We start from the raw sequence: 18,194 nt of genomic DNA on the forward strand, positions 1-18,194 counted from the left end.
CCATGTCCTCAACCCTTCCGTATGAACAAGCCTCCAGATCAGAACATTAACCCTCCAGATCCCAGCACTGAGATCAGACTTGCCAGGGCCTCAGCACTGCTGTTCAAACCTGCCCACAAAAGCACCTTTGGCACGGAATGGGTGCCAGCTGACAGAGCAAGCACAGTGACAGGCATGAAGACAGAGCCACAGCAGTGTCACTGCCATGGGCTCTGAGCTCACAGCTCTGCCTGCAGCTTGTACCTGCCCTACACCAGCTCCTTCAGGCAGGTGTCCAAGTCCCCTGCAGCTCAGCAACCTCCTGCTGACCAAGGGCACCCAGAGCCCAGTGTGCCTGTGCCAGGCCGGGCTCACAGGCACAGCACATCCTCTGCCCTGGACCTGCAGCTGTGCCATGGTCACCTGTGCTCTGGGACAGCGCAGCTGCAAGGCTGGAGAACAGAGGGGGTGAAAAAGCACCGTCTTTGCTCCAGCCCAGGGGCAGGCAGGGAAGCTGTTGCCAGTCAGGAAGGAGGAAAGCTCCCTGACCTCTTTGCTCCTCTGGTGTTTTCCATCATAATGAAACCCCTTCCACTGGACCTAGAGATGGCCCAACATCTATCAACAGCCCTCTGTCATTTTCATCCTGTTCCCTGTGCATCTTCCCCTGGCAATGCTCAGGGATGTGCAGGGAGGGGAAGCAGAGCCTGTCAGGCCTGGCTGCAGTGCCTGCCAGCACGTGCCAAGGTGTGACTGGCTGCAGGCTGCCTGCCCACGGCCTGGAGCCCAGCTCACAGCATGCAATGGGCTGGAGCCAGAGTGCAATGGCTTTGAAGATCATTCTGTGCTTTGGCTCCTCCAGCCTCACCTTGTTCTCGTCGGGGCTGAAGCGGATGCGCACGGGCAGAGGCGCCTGCTGGCACCATATGGTACACATCCCTGGGGCACGCCAGCTGGAAATAAGGGCAGCTCTCCATGCACACCTTCACCAGCTGAGGCATCTGCAGCAAAGACAGGAAATGATGATTTTGCCACTTGTGGAAACAGGACCAGAGGAGACCTGTCCGTGCCCTGCTGACATCCCTCCCTGGCCCCTTTTCCAAAGCACTTTCAGCTGTGCAGGCACAGGCACATCATTCACAAGGCTGAACTTGAATCCCTTCTGTCTGGCTCCGGCATTTTGGCCAGGGCCATTAGGGCAGTGCCTGCTGGGAAGGAAGGGCCGAGCAGGTCAGCACCAGCAGGATGGAGACAGAACACCTGAACCAAGTCATCTGCATATTCAATAAGGCCAAAAAACCTGCTGGCTTCTGCCACCACACAGCCATGAAGTTGTCATGGTCCAGAGAGGGAATGTGCTACCTAAAAGCAAAACAGCACATTATCCTGGGGGAAGGAAGCAATTCCCTTCTAGCAGATCAGGTTGGGGTAGGGACGTTGTGGGGATAGAGTGAGGCAGGTAGAGCAGCAAGAGAGGAGAGCAAACGCTGTGGCCTTACTGGAAATAAAAGCAAACCTGAAAAGCAAAAGAAGGAAGGAACACAGCAAGACAATCCCTAAAACAAGGAGATGGCAAAGAGAACTTAAATGGGCAGTAAAGCAGCAAGAAAGAATCATAAAACCAGGAGAGCAATCAGCTTGCCAAAAGTGACAGAAACACAGACAGGCTGTGCCTATTGACTATGGGCTTCAAAGGCATTTTCTGCCTGGAGAAACATGACCAGCACTGACTGACAGTGTGGTTCCAGTATTAAAGCAAATCTTGGCTCTCCAGAGCTTCTTGCTGCCTGTGCAAGCAAGCTGGGCTGCTGGGCATTCCTGCCTGCAGCCAGCAGGCCAGGTTCTGCCCTCTGGAGTTCACAGACACAGCAAACAGGCATTTTCTAGCACACTGATATCATCAACCCCTGAGCACCAAAATGCTCTCCAAAAGTCTAAACCAGATGATTTGGATTCCCTCCTGTCTCCTCCCACCAGCCCACTCTTGGCGCAAGCCTCGCTTGAGAAAATGTTTCCCTGACTGAAATTCAAATGGTCTCAAGTTTTCCTCTTTACACTGGAACACAGCTGCTGACATTTTTCAATTTTTCCCTCTCAGCTCTGTTGGGAAACTGTAAAACAATCCCAATTTCTTCAAGTGAAGGTGGAAATCTCCAGGAGCACATGGCTTTGGATGTCCTGTGTTCTCCAAAGGGAAAGCAGAGCACCATGTTGCTTTTGGAAAAGCTGAGCAGAGCTGGATGAAGCTGAGCAGGAGCCTCAAGTGGCACGTAAAGGCCTCTCACTGCTTCTGCTCCATCAGTCTGATTGCAGGGCTCTTTCAGAACACCTTTCCTGCAGTGCCAGTGCCATTAATAAGAAGTGATTCCAGCATAAAGTGGAGAAGACTCAGCCCCTGAGCTTTGACTGTGAGCTGCACAAAGGGAGCCAAACTGGCCTAGAGAGGCAGAGATTCCTACCAGGAGCCAAGATTAATCAAGGAGACACAGGGTGTGCTATAGACTCAAGGCAAAGCATGAGAACAGATAAGAACTGTACAGACCTCAACATTCCCATCAATCCAGAGCTTTCAAGAGAAGGAAACTCCTTTGGGATAGACACCATCAATGCATGGCCAAGATCAGGGGACAATTCCCAGCACAGGAAGATTTCCACCATCTTGCAGAACAAGGTGCTGAGACATTTTCTTCTGCATGTGCTGCAGCAGATAACTTGCTTTGCTGTACACTGGGGGAATGACAGCTCTCTCCTCTTCCGGCACAGTGTTAAAGCTCTGGGTGCCAGCACTTACCTTGTCCTTATTCATGAGAGACAGCACCATTTCAGACACCTCCCAAGCAACGAAGTTCTGAAATACCATCTCTGGTGGAGAAATCCCAAACCAGCTCTGTTTTGGGGCAGCTGACAGCAGCTGGAGAGGAGAGAGAGCAGGGAGAGCTTCAGCTGCTGGGAGGAAGTTTCATGCAGGAGAATCTTCCACTGATCCCCAGTGAAGTACAGACTCTGGGTGAGCACGTCTGCCCAGCCCTGTGATGGTTTGACAACTGGGCAAACAGTAGCTCACCCACCTCTGCTCTGAGCTGATCCAGAGCTGCTGGGCCACACAGAGGAGGCTCAAGCCAAGCTGCTCTTTTGGCATGGATTTCTCCAGCTTTCTTTCTCCAGAATGCCAGGCAGCACTTTCCTTAAGCACAGCTCTGTGCCCATGTGGTCACAGAGCTCTGGGGCACTGACTGAGCACTCATGGAGTAAGTTAAACCCATGAATTGACAGGAGACCCCATGGGAAACAATTTTGGGATGTCCTTTACTCTGAGACCGGGAAACCGAGGCCCACACAACTGCAAATATCTTTTTTGCTCTAGAACTTTGACATCAGAAAGAAGAGCACAGGACCAGAGGAGGTGTGAGAGATGAGGTGATATTTGGCTGAAGCCAAAAGGTTATGAAGCAAAACAATGGAATTTGTTGGTTCTGTGTGTTGTTTGTGGTTTGGACTTGTTCAGGTTGGTTTGTTGAGTGTCGCAGGGAGAGGGATGGGGTTGAAGACCTGACCAAAAGGAAGGAGGATGAGAGGGGAGGGGACAGAAAAGTTGGTGGTCAGTAGAGAATGGAAGCTCCTAAGACCCATCCAATGGGAAAGGGGACAGGGACCGCCCCAGCCGGGTACAAAGGGGATACAAAGATTGCCATTTTCTCGGAGGGTGTGTGTGTGTGCTTGGCTCTTGGGGAGGGAGACATGCCCGGCTCAGCTGAATTGTGACTAATAAACACTTTTCTTTTGCTTTGATTATTTTGTCGCCTTTCGTTGTACTTAAAAGTTAGTGTGTTTCAAACAGAGGGAAAGGCAAGAATAAAAAGACAAATGAGCTGAAAATAAAAAACACAAGTGAGGTGAATGCTGAATGAGGATAAGGTTCAGTTATTTTCTCAGCAACTTGGGTAAAAGTAGAGTTGGTATCTCCTTTTTCCCTGAGCTTTACATGGGTGCTTTCTTGTTATTACTGCTATCTTATTTAATGCCATTGTAGAGGCACGTCTGGAATGACACAACAGCAAATGCTTCTGGAGCAGAGACATTGCTTGGAGAAAACTCTGCCCTGCTTTGTCTGCCTTCTCCGGCCACACTGCTGTCACTGCAGAGACGCAAGCAGGTCTCCTCCGTGACTTCACAGCAGACACATTCTGCTGAAGGGAGTGGCTGCAGCACACTGTCCCTTAGCTGTGACCTTCCCTGAGGTGTTCCCAAGGCCCCTCTCTAGGACAATCCTTAACCTGGATTGTGTTCCGTGTCTCTTGCTGCCAATTTCCTGCTCAACAGCCCACCTCAATCACCTACCCCTTTGGACTGTGCTTTCTACGGAGCCAGTCCTGCCAGAAAAGCAGCTTTAAACACACCTCTAAGTAGGCACTGATCCAGATAAAGCACATCCATTCCCCTCTGCCCAGGGCCAGTCCCCTGTACATCTGGCAGCCTGCAAAATCTAACAACCACTCCAGGTCCAACACATTGTTCCAACTCAAAGCAGTAATGCAATTTGTTTTGCTAAATCTGAAGTAATTCCTGCAGATCCTTGGCCTTCAAAGGCCAACGCTGCCACTCTGGAGGCAATCCTGTGACCCCAAGCATTTGATGGTGACCACACCAAAGCAAGAGGTGGCTCCTTCAGCAGGAGAATGGCAAATGGCAATGTTGTGCCTTTGTGTCCCCAGCCTTCCCCCTGCTAGCAATGGCAGCTACACTCCAGCACACCCCAGCAACTTCAGCAGAGGTTATTTGTGTTGGCTTAGTGCAGATCAGGACTCCCAGTCCACCACTACCAGCACTCTGCAATGACAACAGGACCTGGACACTGAGGTATTTTGCTGGAGGCAAGCCTGTCACAAGCACACACTGTCTTCAAACTTCATGTTAAACAAAAAGGAAAAGAGCAGGAAAAGGCTACCTTTGGGTGAGTCTCAGTCATGTCTAGAAATGGGCCAATTCTGGGCAGAATACTCCCCCCAGTGCTGGCCTCCTTCTTCCTGCTGAGAAACTTCTCCCTCTGGAACTTAGAGGGAAGCAGCTGAAAGGCAAAAATACACCAGCTAGAGCCTCAGAGATGCGCTTGTTCAGAAAGACTTTTCTTGAACAAGTGGCACTGGTGAATAACTTGTGATCACAGCCACTAGGACAGTCCTGGAAGGCCTGGAAGTTTCCTGCTGAAATACTTAGCATCAGTCAATTAATAATACAGAGTGCAATACACATACTCCAGCCACATGGCTCTGTCCCATGAGCTTCTCCGTGACTGGATGGGACATGGTTGGGGATTTCTGCTCTTTGGGCATTTGTTTCCTCTTATGTTTCATTGGATTGAGGCAGTGACCTTTCCAGAGAATGGGGAGGAGCTCTCAGAACTGCCTGAACTCCATCCCTACACGACACTCAGAACTCACAGCAAGGAGATATCGCTGTACCAAGAAGGAGGTGCACAGGAATGTGTCCAGGTTTTAGTTCTCCCTGTTAATTGTTTTCTCTGTCTGGGCTGACAGAGCCCTCCACAGAAGAAAACAGAGGGATCTCCTGGACAGAGCCTCAGCGGTGGGGCATCTTCAGTCAAGTGAGCTGCAGACAGCAAGGGACCTTTGTGGCCCTGGCCCCAGTGCTGCCTGCAGGGCTGGATCTGTGCCCACACAGGAGCTGGGAGAGAACAGCTGCTTTGGAAGCTCTTCCAGCTGGGACCAGCCATGGCTCTCAAGGCTTTGGGCAGAGTTTGAGCTTTCCTCCGCCACATGTCCGGGTGCCAAGGGCAGCTTGGTCAGAGCAGCACAGGTGAGTGCCCAGCCTATCAGAAGGAATTCCTGTGGCAAAGGGAAAGGGACAGAACACATGCTCAGGGCTTCAGCTGTATATTGGTTTCACTTGGCTCCACTGGCACAGCCAGGCAAGGCACAACTGAAGCATCCCACAGTGTTCCCTAGTGCACCAGGATAGCCCCCAGCAACAGGAGCACGGCACAAAGGGCTGGGGAGGGGCTCTGCAGCTTCACAGCACTGCTGGACAACAGGGCCAGGGAGAGCAGGGACACCAGGGCACTGCCAGCCTTAACACAGCCCCAGGGGCTACTCACAGCATCAGGCTTCAGTCCTTTCCTGGACAAAAGACGAGGTGTTGGTTTCTTCTTTGGCAATCCAGACGCCATTTCCAAGAGAGGATGTTGCAGATGAGTGACAATGCCTCAACAAAACTGGAAGGAGCAACAATGGAACTCTGAAAATCCACAACCCAATTCATGGCAGATTCAAGGCATATACTGGTGCTAAAAAATTTGATATGATTTGAAAGTAGCTAAGTGCTTGTTTGGCATAAGTAGCTAGTATTGTCAGGCCTCTAGTTGGACTTTATTTGAACTCTATGGCTACCTTGTGCAATTCAAAGATGGATCATACTGAAACCTGGAGCTCAAAAGCTGAACATTAATAAGAGTTGGAACAGACAAAGCTGTAACTTAAATATTACTTCAAAATAGCTAGAGTGGGCCTCCTCTTCTTTAGGTTAAACCACCCCTGCTCTCTCAGCTGCTCCTCATAGGACTTAGGAGAGACTGGAATGTTATGGCTAATGGCTTAAATATTATTATGAAGGACTTTTTGCCCATTGTGACAAATAAAGAAGCTGCAACTACTGAAGCCCACCCCTCCCTGAAAATGCCTCCTGACTGGAACTTGGGATTGTGAGTTAAGCCACCTAAGGGAACTTGAGACAAGATCAAGGTGACACTATTGTCCTGTTAGCTCAGGTCTGGGGAGAACTAAATAAGGCTAATTGAGAAAAATGTATCCACAACAAAGCCAAACCCAGCAGCTGTGCTGAAAATCAGCTCCGTCTGCCTTCAGGCTGGGGAAGTCATAGCCACAGACTCATCTGCTGAGGCCACGTTTGCACAAAACCCTCCCATCAACAGAGGCAGGAGGAGGAAATTTTGGGCGTGTGGCGCAACCTCTGGTAAGAGGCAGTGGACACCCATCCTCCCTCAGACAAACTGACTCAGCTCTAAAACCCCCCAGCCCCAGAAGGCCATCTCCAGGGGACATTATGAGGGGCAGCTGAGGGGGTGTCATAACCCATCAAAGACCTCCAAAGTGCTCCCAGACCCATTCCTGAGGCCTTGCACCAGGTGACTGCATGGCATGCAAAGTAACACAACAGATCTGAAAATCCACAACCCAGTTCACAGCAGGCTCAAAAGGATATACTGGTGCTAAAGATTTTCTATTATTTGAAAGTAGCAAGAGACAGAGTCCAACTTGCCCCATCCCAGGGAGGTACCTGGGCAGTCCCACCTTCCCCAAATCTGCATGAATCCATTGGAGTCTATGTTTTGCAAGACCTCACCACAGAGAAGACCAAAAGAGGATTTCATGGTATGCCAGTGAGATCCATGCAATGGTGATACTTTCTATTTAATCTGTCACTCTCTCCCCCTCCCCAACTCCCTTCTCTATTTCTCTCTCTCTCTCTCTTCCTCACATTTGCTGTTACATAAAATCCAGACCACTGATTTTGGCATATGGTCTCGTTTGCACCTTAATTCAGGGGCATCTCCGTAATAATTTTAATAACTAGATCATAATAACAACCCACTGAAACTGGAGCAGAACTCATTCACCTTTAAGCAGTTTAAGTATTCACTAGAGGAAAGAAAATTTATAGACTAGTACATTTAGGAAATTCTGCATTTCTTCAGTGAAAAAAAACCGCACAATCGATATATAGAGAATATATCGTTCATCTATTCAGCTGTACATGCCACTGAACTGCTGCACCAGAAGAGTGGCATGATCATATCCTCTGTTTCCCTTTGGAATTCTCTTTCAGAGCACAGATGTGACATAACCAAAAAGTACAACTTGAGTCAGTCTTTACCTTCAAACGAAATTCAGGCCTCCTCGCTGGCAGAGACAATCTCTGTGCACAAGTCCCTCGGCGAATGGCTGAATGCAGCTGCTGCCCGAGCCCAGGCTGTGAACACCCAGCCCGGAGCGCGCTCTGCGGCCCCTGAGGCGGCAGCGCCGTCACAGCCGCTGTGGCCGCGCTCGCGGTTCCCCGGCAACCGCGGCACCCGATTGTCGGGGCCGGGCGGGGCCGGGGACGCCGGGCGGGCCTGGGGCCCCGCTCGTTCCAGCCCTGGAGCTCCCTCGGGCCCCGGGCGGAGGGGGAGGAATCCGCTCCGGGTCCCGGAACGTCCCGGGCCACAGCGGCAGCGCTCGATATCGCCGGGGCCTCGGCCCCAGCTCCGGACTGCTCCTGCACAAGGAAGGCGGGGCCAGGGGGAACCCAGGCTCTCGACATTTTGTGTGCAGCGCATGGGACAAGTGGGAATCAGCCAGCTGAAGCAGTAACAGGGACCTGCTCGTTCTTCTTAGGGACACACAAGGAGCAGAAGGCATTTCCTGGTGTCATGGTTTATCACCTCATCAGCAGCCAGGAACCAGTGGTCCAGAAGACTGACATGATCACATCCTGTATTTCTCTTTGGCATTCTCTTTCAGAACACAGATGTGCTAAAAGGAAAAAAACCTACAATTTTTATCAACCTTTTATCTTCGAATGAAATACAATTTTCAGTTGTATTCCCAGCATTGTAATAAAAACACACTAGAATCAGAATTGTTGTAAGTTTCCTTGCAGTAAACTCGAGATTCTAATACTTTTTCTGAGTTTATCTGTAATAGGTAGGTTTATATATTCTAAAGAACTTAGGTTTTTTTAATTACTGCATCCACCTTCCTGCTGCTGAGCAATAGCACAGATTGATTGTGTCTTCAGCAGAACTGGTTTGTCTTAGTAGAAAGACTTAGAAATGAAAAACTTTCTGAGTTAACCAGAATTAAGAAAGTACTTTTGAAAAGGAGGGAAGAAAAGACCAACCCTCTTAGTTTATGATGTTTCTAAGTCTACCACTCTGTGCAGCCTAAGGAAGTTGTAATGGAATAAGGGAACAGAGATCTTACAGCCATGTTGTCCCTAAGTGTGTGGAAAACCTTCCCACAGAGTGCCTGCATGACCGCTTTAAAGACTTGGTGACAGAAGAGCAACACAGGATTGAACTAAGACAGACAAATATCCAATTCAAGTCAAATTACAAGCGATTTTCTTTTCAGATGGGGCTGGAGATTGTACGCTGCTCACCATCCTGGGGTTCAGGATGTCCTGCAGCATGGCTGAGCCATGAGACTTGTGGAGTAGAATTTTTAAAAGGTGAAGCACAAACATTTCTTATGCACCTATATTGCATTACCAACTTGGCACCTTAAAAAGTGTTTTGCTCTTTTAATGGAAGTTGATAGCTGGAATTGAAGTTTTTTTAATTATTGAGAAGCTCTGAGTGGAAGCAAATATTCTTGCTGGGTACCTGTGGTAGGTAGGTACATGATACCTGGCAGTGGAGGAATATGCATGTACTTATATTTAAACCTCTGAAGTATTCATTATATACCATTCCCATCAGTCACTATTGTTTCTACCTTTCTACCAATATTCTGTCCACACAGCATCTACATTGTGGTTCTTTCTAACCAATCACCCTGTGCTCCCAACACTACAGAAAATGGAGTAGATGAAGAACAAGAAGGAGATCAGACAATGCCCAAAATCCTCCATCGTCTCCTACCCATCTCCATACTAAAAACCCAAAACTCAAGAGTTTTTCACTCTGTGATAAGCTGTACTACTATTTATTTCACACGCTCATAGATTCCAATTAATCTCAGAGTCTTGGAAGCCTTCTCCATGGAAATAAAAGTTAAAAGCAGTGTTTTCCTGGGGATCAGGACATCTCAGGACAGGCAGAGAAATATTCCCTGTGCCCTGGGTTCCAACAACTCATGGCAGCCAAAAATGAAATAACCAATTACTGCCATTTATTTTAAATTGGCCAGAATAGCTTCCTACATTTAAAGATAAAACTAGAGACAGGTGTTCAAGGAAATTTCAGAGAACAGATTATAGTAGCGCAAGGCAATGGATATAGAAGCTCATCCTGGCTGGACTAAGCATATTCTGCAAGTACTCAAAATTGATCAGCCCTAATGGTCCAAGAACATGCAGAATGAACTCGCAGCTGAGCCCTGGGTGAGTGTCAGCAGTTCTGTTCTGCCTGGTTTAGTTACTGTTTTCTCCATGTCTGAAAGCCAGTGAAGTGAAAGCTTAAGTACAGCATTGGTTTTAGATCAGGTTTGTTGATGCCTTGTTGATTGTGGAGAGACACTGGCAGTGGCACTGGGATTGGCTGTCTCAGGCTGTGCCACAGCACTGAGAGCAGCTTTAGTGAGTGCAGAGCTGCTCATGGCTTGATGTTTGACTGACCCAGCTGGACAGCTTGAAACATTTCTGCCTCTGGGAAGCTGCTGGTGGCGAATACACAGGCAGGGTATGAGATTCTGACTGAATTAGAATCATCGGTCAAAGACAATGATTATTTGGGACTATGAGAACACATAAACATTATTATCATTTGAAGTATAAAAAAAAGATGCCTTTAAGGATAGTCACTGCCATCAGTATAAAAAGTGCTGTTTGTTTTGTTGTTGGGTTTAGGTTTCTCCAATATTCCCATGTCCATTTTATTCTACCTAACTACAGCTTAAATGCAGTGATAATGCTCCCTGCAATTTGACCAGCTTCTTTTGCCTAATAATCATACTGATTGCAGTATTTAATAGACTTCAGCTTTACAGTCTGCTTTTGCAGTTATAAATGCACAGCGTTTTTCTGCCAATCAAGTTAAAGGTCAGCCTTCTTGCCAAAGCTGAGCTTCCTGCTGCACTTGATGAGTGACACCACAACTGCTTCAGCTCAAGTGAGGGATGAGCTTTGTCTGTGTGGATGTAACTGTGGAATAAAGGGTAATCTTGATGTGTGAATAGTCATTACTGCTTGGAGCTACTCCAACAGTGCAGCTTTGTAGCTGTTACTTGGTTTAACAACTCCCCTCACTGAGAGTCTTGAGTACAAACAGTTCTGTTACAACAATATCCTCTGTGAAGCATTTTTTAAAGCCTAATGAAAGGTTCAAAACCAGAACTTTAAGGACTGCATCAGTTTGAGCACCACATCATCACAGCAACTAAAGCCTTGGCATTGTTGAATATTGCCTTGGCATATGATGAATTATACAGTGTCAGCCCATAATAATAAAGCAATCTACTAAACTGTCATACAAAATAATTAAATTTTTAAATAATGAGTTTATAACTTGATGAATTAGGTGTTTAATTTAGTTTCAGTCTCAGCTGTTGTTCAATTACTGATGTAAGTTTCTAAGTGGAAAAAACAAAATTAACTACAGCAATTTTGTACAGTAGAGACATTCATAACTATTGTTTCATCAGCACAGAATGAAAGAATGTGAATATAGGTATGTTAAAGTCAAATAATGTCATGCATTTGTAGAAAAGTGAGTCTATCAAGATGCCTTTGCTCTGAAAGCTATCTTTTCTGCCAAGTAAATGGAAGAACCAAAGCCTTTCATTAGTCAGTATTTCTAATGTTCTACTGGTTTTGCTGAAGCTGACCTTTCCTCCCCTGCCAAAGCTCTCTTCAGGCAAATAATCAAACACAAGGACATTATGTTTTCTTTCCTGCCATGAGCCATAATCCCTCTCTGAACTATGCTCTTGCAGAATGAGTTTGTGTTACTACTGCAGTTTGGCTTGCTCAGTTTTAATCTTCCAGTCAGATCATGACTTGCTTCTAAAAGGTCAAAATTGCCATGTTTCCTGCAGGAAGCATTACTTCCTTACTAAGTAAGTACTTCCTTCTAACTAAGGCACTGACATCACAAGCCCAGATTCTTACCTACTCCAGTTAACCAGAAATAAAATGGGCTGGAGCCCTGCTGTAACCAATGAGAGTAAAGATGTGGAGAATGAGGGAGATGGAAAAGGGAAGCTCATGAGTCCAATTAATGGGAAGGACTAGGTAGAATAGTGGGGTTTTTAACTGAAAACATACATCAGCTGTTTGGTTGTAGCAGGTGGTGTAGCAGAATCAGTGTTGTATGTGTTAAAGGTAAATTTGTATACCATTTTCTTACACAGTGTTTGTTTACACAATCCATTGTTGTGGCAAAGTCCATGTCTTTTAAAAATTCATGTTAGAACTTGCTGTCAGAAAATGTCAGTCGGAGGTAAAGCAGAATAAACAAAGCATATTTTTAAAAGGGCCTTGAAGGAGAGGTCTGCAGCTGTTGAGATGTGGTGAACCCTGTCTGTCATTGTTCCAGGTCAGCCTTTCATAAAACAAGAGAGTGATAGTTCCAGTAACAAGATTCACATCACTTAAAATCCAATCATGCTGACATTCCCTGTCATCGGATTAGTCTACCAAACTGCACTATTACCTGGGATTGACATGAAAGTCTGAAATTTCTAAAAATTAATCCTACTTGCAAAATGAGCGAAAACCAGCTTGCATGCAACATATTACAGGATGTTCTTACTAGATGGGGTATATTTTATTAATTCAACTAGTTTTCTGTTCTCTTGGCGTGGGAGTACAGTAGCAAATGAAAGGAGATTTTTCTTGTTTCTTTGTAGTCTTACAGTTGCTCTTCAGATTGTGGCGGGTGACACCTGGGATAATGTAGAAAATCTGTTCCAATGGATTAATGGGCATATCCACAACCTTAAGTGAGACATTAAATAGTAGTTCTTTTGGGAACTGTTAGTGCCTTGAGGCTACCTGACCCCTATTTGATCTAGTCAGCAGGACCTTCCTTCTATGAATTCCCTACTGTATTTCCTCTACATCCGTGAGTTCCATATCCTGAGAAAAGCCTTGCTTTTCTAATTCCTAGTGGAAGGTGGCCCTTTCTAGCTGACACCTTTTTTGGTTGATTCTCATGTAGTTTTCCACATTTAAACAGAATTCAGCCTAGTTTTGCTAAAATCAACAGCATGAATGCAATTACTTGTTTGAAGCCTCTTTCTAATCAAAGCACTAATTATTGGCCCTACTCTCAGTTTACCATTTCCAGCAGTCGAACTGAGCACAGTGTCTGAAATTGTAGTGAAGAAATAAATACTGTATGCATATCTGGTATGATCTGTAGCTCCCAGCTTAGCTGTGCTCATTTTAAAATGCCCTGCTTTTCTCTGTATTATAGAATTTTGTCTGTGCGTAATCTCTGTATAGGCAAACCTTGACTACCGATTACTCCTCCTTTGCAGTCTGATCTCTGAACAGGCCACTTGAAAATATTTTCACATGTAATAGATTTGCTTTTGTTCTGGATATTAGAAGGCCACCTTTGCTTTCTGTAAATTGTATAACCCCCTGAAATTTTCACTTGAGGGAAGTTGGTTCCATATTACTCACATTTCTATGAACTGTACATTGGAGCTTGCAAATCTTTGTGTCTCCTTTAGGCACTGTACTCTTAGATCTGACCTGAACTGGTTCTAAAGTTCCAAAGTCCTGTTTAATTCTGTTTCAGAAAAGGCTTGTAGAAAATCCCTCTCACTGACTTACTTTTGCATTTTGGTTGCATGAAGAATATTAGCTTAGTGACAAATGAACAGTGATTTTATTGATTAGAACTCATGTTTACTCTTTCATTAAACTTTTAAGTTGGTTCAAGAAGTCTCTGCCTACTCTCTTTAAAAACTACTTCCCAGATCGTATTTGTTCAAATGAATTTAGGCTTCTCAGTAAATTTCCACAGGATTATTATAATAACCAGACACCACAATCACCTGGCAAGTACTTGAAACAGCAGTAAATATGTTAATGGTATCAATTAGCAATTTGCTTTGTGTAAGTTACAGCTACAGTGAATGTTTTTATTGTCACATTCTGAAGAAAAAAGTTCTCACAGGTAAAATGCTCATACTTAAACAGCCATTTGTCATTGCTGAATAATGAAAATAGAATGTAGACAGCTGGCATCCTTGCATGGCTTCTCTGTTGTGAATGATGTGATCACACTCCCATAGGAAAGAACAAAAAAGTTTAGGTATATATGTATCTGTTCCTTTTGGGAACCCCAAATGAACCTTTTTAAAATTAAGTGTTCTGAGGAAACCAAATCAGGTTTCAATCTCTTGCCCAGCTCTAGATAATAGGATGCTGAAAGAGCCAGTAAGTATAGCCTATGCAAACAAACTGGAAATTAATCAGTTCAGCACTGATAGCTTGGTAAACAGCAGCCAGTCAATACAGAACAGCACTGCTCTTGGCCCTGCATCTATTCCCTGAACTATTGAATCAGTAACTACCTTTCTCAGGACATGATTTTGCTGTTTCCATATCTGAGTTTGTTAAACAGGTTTACCTTCGATTACTGTTTGGAGTGACCGGTCTTGAAACTGCTGCAACCATTTTAAAGGTTCTCCAGAAACATTGTATAAACACTACTAAAGTCCCGAGGGGCATTTCCTATGAGTTGTTTTCGTTCAGGAGGCAAACACCTGCAGCTGGATGTGTGGTACGGCTGCGCTTTGGTTCCCGGGCCCTGCTGAGCAAGCCTGGCCGTGCTGCAAGAGGGCAGCGCCGGCCAGGGGGAGCGCTTCAGGATCGGTCTGGGAATCAGGAAAAGGTTCTGCTTCCCCCAGAGGGTGCTGAGCACTGCCCAGGCTCCCCAGGCAATGGGCACGGCCCCAAGGCTGCCAGAGCTCCAGCCGCGTTTGGACAGCACTCCCAGGGACGCACAGGCTGGGATTGTTGGGGTGTCTGGGCAGGGACAGGGGTTGGACTGGATGATCACACAGAAAAGGATGGAGGGGGACTGTTCACAAGGAAAGGCACGGAGTGCAGGACATTAGCTCAGTTGGTCAGAGTATGGTGTTAATAACGCCAAGGTTGTGGGTTTGGACCCTGTTTGGGTCATTCACTTCAGAGCTGGACTTGCTAATCCTTGTGGGTCCCTTCCACTCAGAATATTCTGTGATCCTGTGACATGGGGGAATGGATTCCTACTGACAGAATGCAAGTTTAGATGAGATATTGGGAAGAAATTCTTGACAACGAAGGTTGCTGAGACCGTGGCACAGGGTGCCCAGAGAAACAGCACCTCATGGCTCCTACTGCCTGGACAGGAGGGGTTGTATTGAACAGCTGCTTCTTGAGAGCAGCTTCTGAGGGAATCTGCTGCTGGGATCATCCTCTGTGTCCTTCCTTTGAGGCATCCTCTCTGTTCTTTCCTTGCTCCATTCCCGTGGCCCAGCTTAGGCAGAGCTGCTTCCTGGCCACTTGTTGGCTCTGTCTCTCTAAACACACCGTTCCACAGCATCCCCATTATCGCCTTTCACCCCCCACCCTGCCCCTGGCTTAAACCAAATTGTTCCTTTGCTTTGTGCTCTCTTCACTGTCAGGCCCAGCTAAGTCAGAGATGAGGTGAAACAGGGTCCTTAAACCAGCACCACTGGAGGAAGAAGCTATCAAATTCCTTCTGGAGGAGGGAGAGAAGGAGCTCCTCATGGGGAAGTGTCTAATGCTGAAATCAAAGATTTTTATTTGTCTTTAGCAGCTGTGAAAAATGCCTATTTTATGATTGGGTTTTCACAAATATTAAAATGAATATTATATGTGTTGTGTTAGAAAGTAATGCTGTATTAATTCTTTTGAGTAGTGTGTTAAATACAGTTTTAAGTTATTAAAAAAAAAAGTTAAAACAGAAACTATGCTATGTAGGATGCTTTTTTTTAGAAAGGACTTGCAGCGATATAGCAGCCACAGGAAACCTAAATCTTTCAGAGAAAAAGAATTTATTGCCTTCTTATCAGAAGAAACTGACTTCTTTCTGCCTGGCTAAGGATCGAAGGCGCCTTAAGATTAGGAGGAAGAAGTTGACGATGACCAGACCGAATCCTTTGTTTGAATGGAATTTATACATCATGTATGAGGTGTATGAATATGCAACAGGCTATTGTTTTTCAGGGTTAATCCTTTGTTAACGTGTGTCCTTTTTCGAGTTTGTGCTGCCCAGAAAAAGGTACCTGGACCGTCCATAACTCTTTGTTTCTATTGTCTCATATTGTCCTAATTCAAATTGTCCAAATTATTATTACTCTAATTGTATTACTATATTTATAACCATTTTATTACTATTAAGCTTTTAGAATTTTAAAAACCAAGTGATTGGCGTTTTTCACACTGTATTTCCCTTTGGCATTCTCTTTCAGAGCACAGATGTACAAAACCAGAAAGTACAACTTGAGTCAATATTTACCTTCAAATGAAATTCAGGACTCCCTGGCAAAGACCAATACTTTGCCAGTTCAGGACTCCTTGGCAGAAACCAATGTTCTGCCAATTCAGGAGTCCCTGGCACAGACCCTCCTGACCCAACTGTGATCTATCCCCTGAACTCCCTACGAGTCCCAGGTCCCATGTGTGACAAGAAAAAGTGCTCGCTTCCCCCTTGACCGACCACTTCCCTCGCAGGAGAGTGGAACTGCGATCATGGGGTCCACACTCACTTCATGATAGAATCATGTCTCACACACATGCTCGATCACACCCCACTCAACCACACGGTACTCATGGTTCCTTTCCCATGTGGATTCTTCATGCACGTCGATTTTCCAAGTGAAAAAAAAAAGCATCGCAGCCTCAGAGATTCTTCTTCAGATTGTTCTGAGTTTCCGAGAGCTCAGAACAATCTGAAGAATTTTATCCCATTTTATCCCTCTTTGGCTGTGGTTCTGGCTTCGGTTTGGTGTTTGATTGGTTTTGCGAATTCCCAATCCCGTCAGGCTGCTGAAATCAGCAGGGCGCTGTAGCATTGTGTCGTTTATACAGGTTTTATTGTAAAGTTGGTTATTTTTTATAAGTTAAGATTTGGTTTGACCCTCAGTTCCCCCTATGTTCTCCCTCATAATGGTTTGTTCCTCCCGCCAGTTGCCTGTCCATCATTATAACCACCCCCCTTTCATTTCGAGAACTTTCTATGTCAGTCTTCCCTTACCTAACATATGATTTGTCCCCTGAGCCTTTTCCCTCCCCTGGACCATTCCTATTGGTTCAGTTGTGTCCCTTGCTCCTCCCCTGGGCTTCGTTCATTGGTCCCTCGTGGCTCCTCATGTCACACCCTTCCCCTTTAAAAGTGCCTCCCCAACGGTTTTTCTCTGACACTGTTACTGGCCCTGCCTTGGCATCCGTACATGTGTCCACTCCTTCCTTCCTTTGCCTCAGTGCTTCACAGTCCTGCTCTCGCCTGTGTCACTACGCCGCAGACGGAGCCACTACTCAGGGGTTCTCACAGAGGATCTGGGAGTGGCAGATTCATGGTCTCCACCGGTCACTCCAGGAGCAGCTAGCTGGCACCTGTCAGCTCCAGTGGCCGCGGGACGAGACTGCAGTGCACCTCCTGACCGGAGAGGGGTCCCTGAACCCCAAATTCAGATCACGTCAGGGTCACCAGAACTGTTGTAGATGATCAATCGAAAGCCAAATTATCAAAATTGCAAAAAGATTTATTTATCTTTTTCCATGACCAAAATACGGTCCTCAAAACCACCACAGCCAAAGAGAAAGCGTCAAGCCTGGGATCAGCGCTGGGTAAACTTGGATCCAACCTCTATCGCATTGAATCCCCCCCCATTCACATGAGCCGCTTCTAGCGGGGATGTTTTATACAGTTTATTGTGCTCGAGGCAAAGGAGTCCAAGTTTCTTTTGTAACTCTGCATATTCCTAGTTGGTTCTTTCACTGTACAGAGCTGGACAATCACCATTTCCTGGCTGATAGCCAGCGTTGATTGAATCCCGGGAAGTTGCATATTCACATGTATCTTTCTGGCAACTTCGGCTATCTTGATCGATGTTATCAACAGGGCTATCTGATCGATGTTATCAACAGGGCGATGATTGCTCTTAGGCAGATGGCTCGGGATAATGGTGATCATCGTGCTGGGTGCGTCTATTCATAAGCTAAATGCCGATTGTTATCTGGCCACCTTCAGGAATTTCAGCGTTTGAATAGACATCCACCTCCCAGGCTGCTTGTGGTCAGAGACTCATTTGGATTTCACAATCTTTATAAAATACATTGTTTTTATAGCATGAATTATTTCTAACATACATTACATATGTGAAGCAGGGTGGGAAGCCCTCCCCGTGCCCCAATTGATCAGGTTTTGCTTATGCTTTAGTCAAACTACTGCCAAATTTCTTTTCTGTAACTACTGAATTTGAATTATATCTGATTGTATTAATTAATCTCAATCAAAA

At 45.9% G+C, this 18,194-nt stretch overlaps 1 protein-coding gene across 1 annotated transcript in view; it reads right to left on the reverse strand.

Annotated features, from left to right (window-relative positions):
- LOC129129602 (hydrocephalus-inducing protein homolog) overlaps positions 1-7,897 on the reverse strand; it is a 23,151-nt gene extending 15,254 nt beyond the window's left edge. The window contains exons 1-2 of the mRNA XM_077189894.1: positions 7,888-7,897; positions 848-980 (exon numbers count right to left, since the gene is read on the reverse strand). The gene's annotated coding sequence lies outside the window, so the exon portion shown is untranslated. The remainder of the gene's footprint in view (positions 1-847; positions 981-7,887) is intronic.
- Positions 7,898-18,194: the final 10,297 nt, after the last annotated feature.

Source organism: Agelaius phoeniceus, chromosome 23, assembly GCF_051311805.1.
Source record: "Agelaius phoeniceus isolate bAgePho1 chromosome 23, bAgePho1.hap1, whole genome shotgun sequence".
Taxonomy (NCBI): Eukaryota; Metazoa; Chordata; class Aves; order Passeriformes; family Icteridae; genus Agelaius; species Agelaius phoeniceus.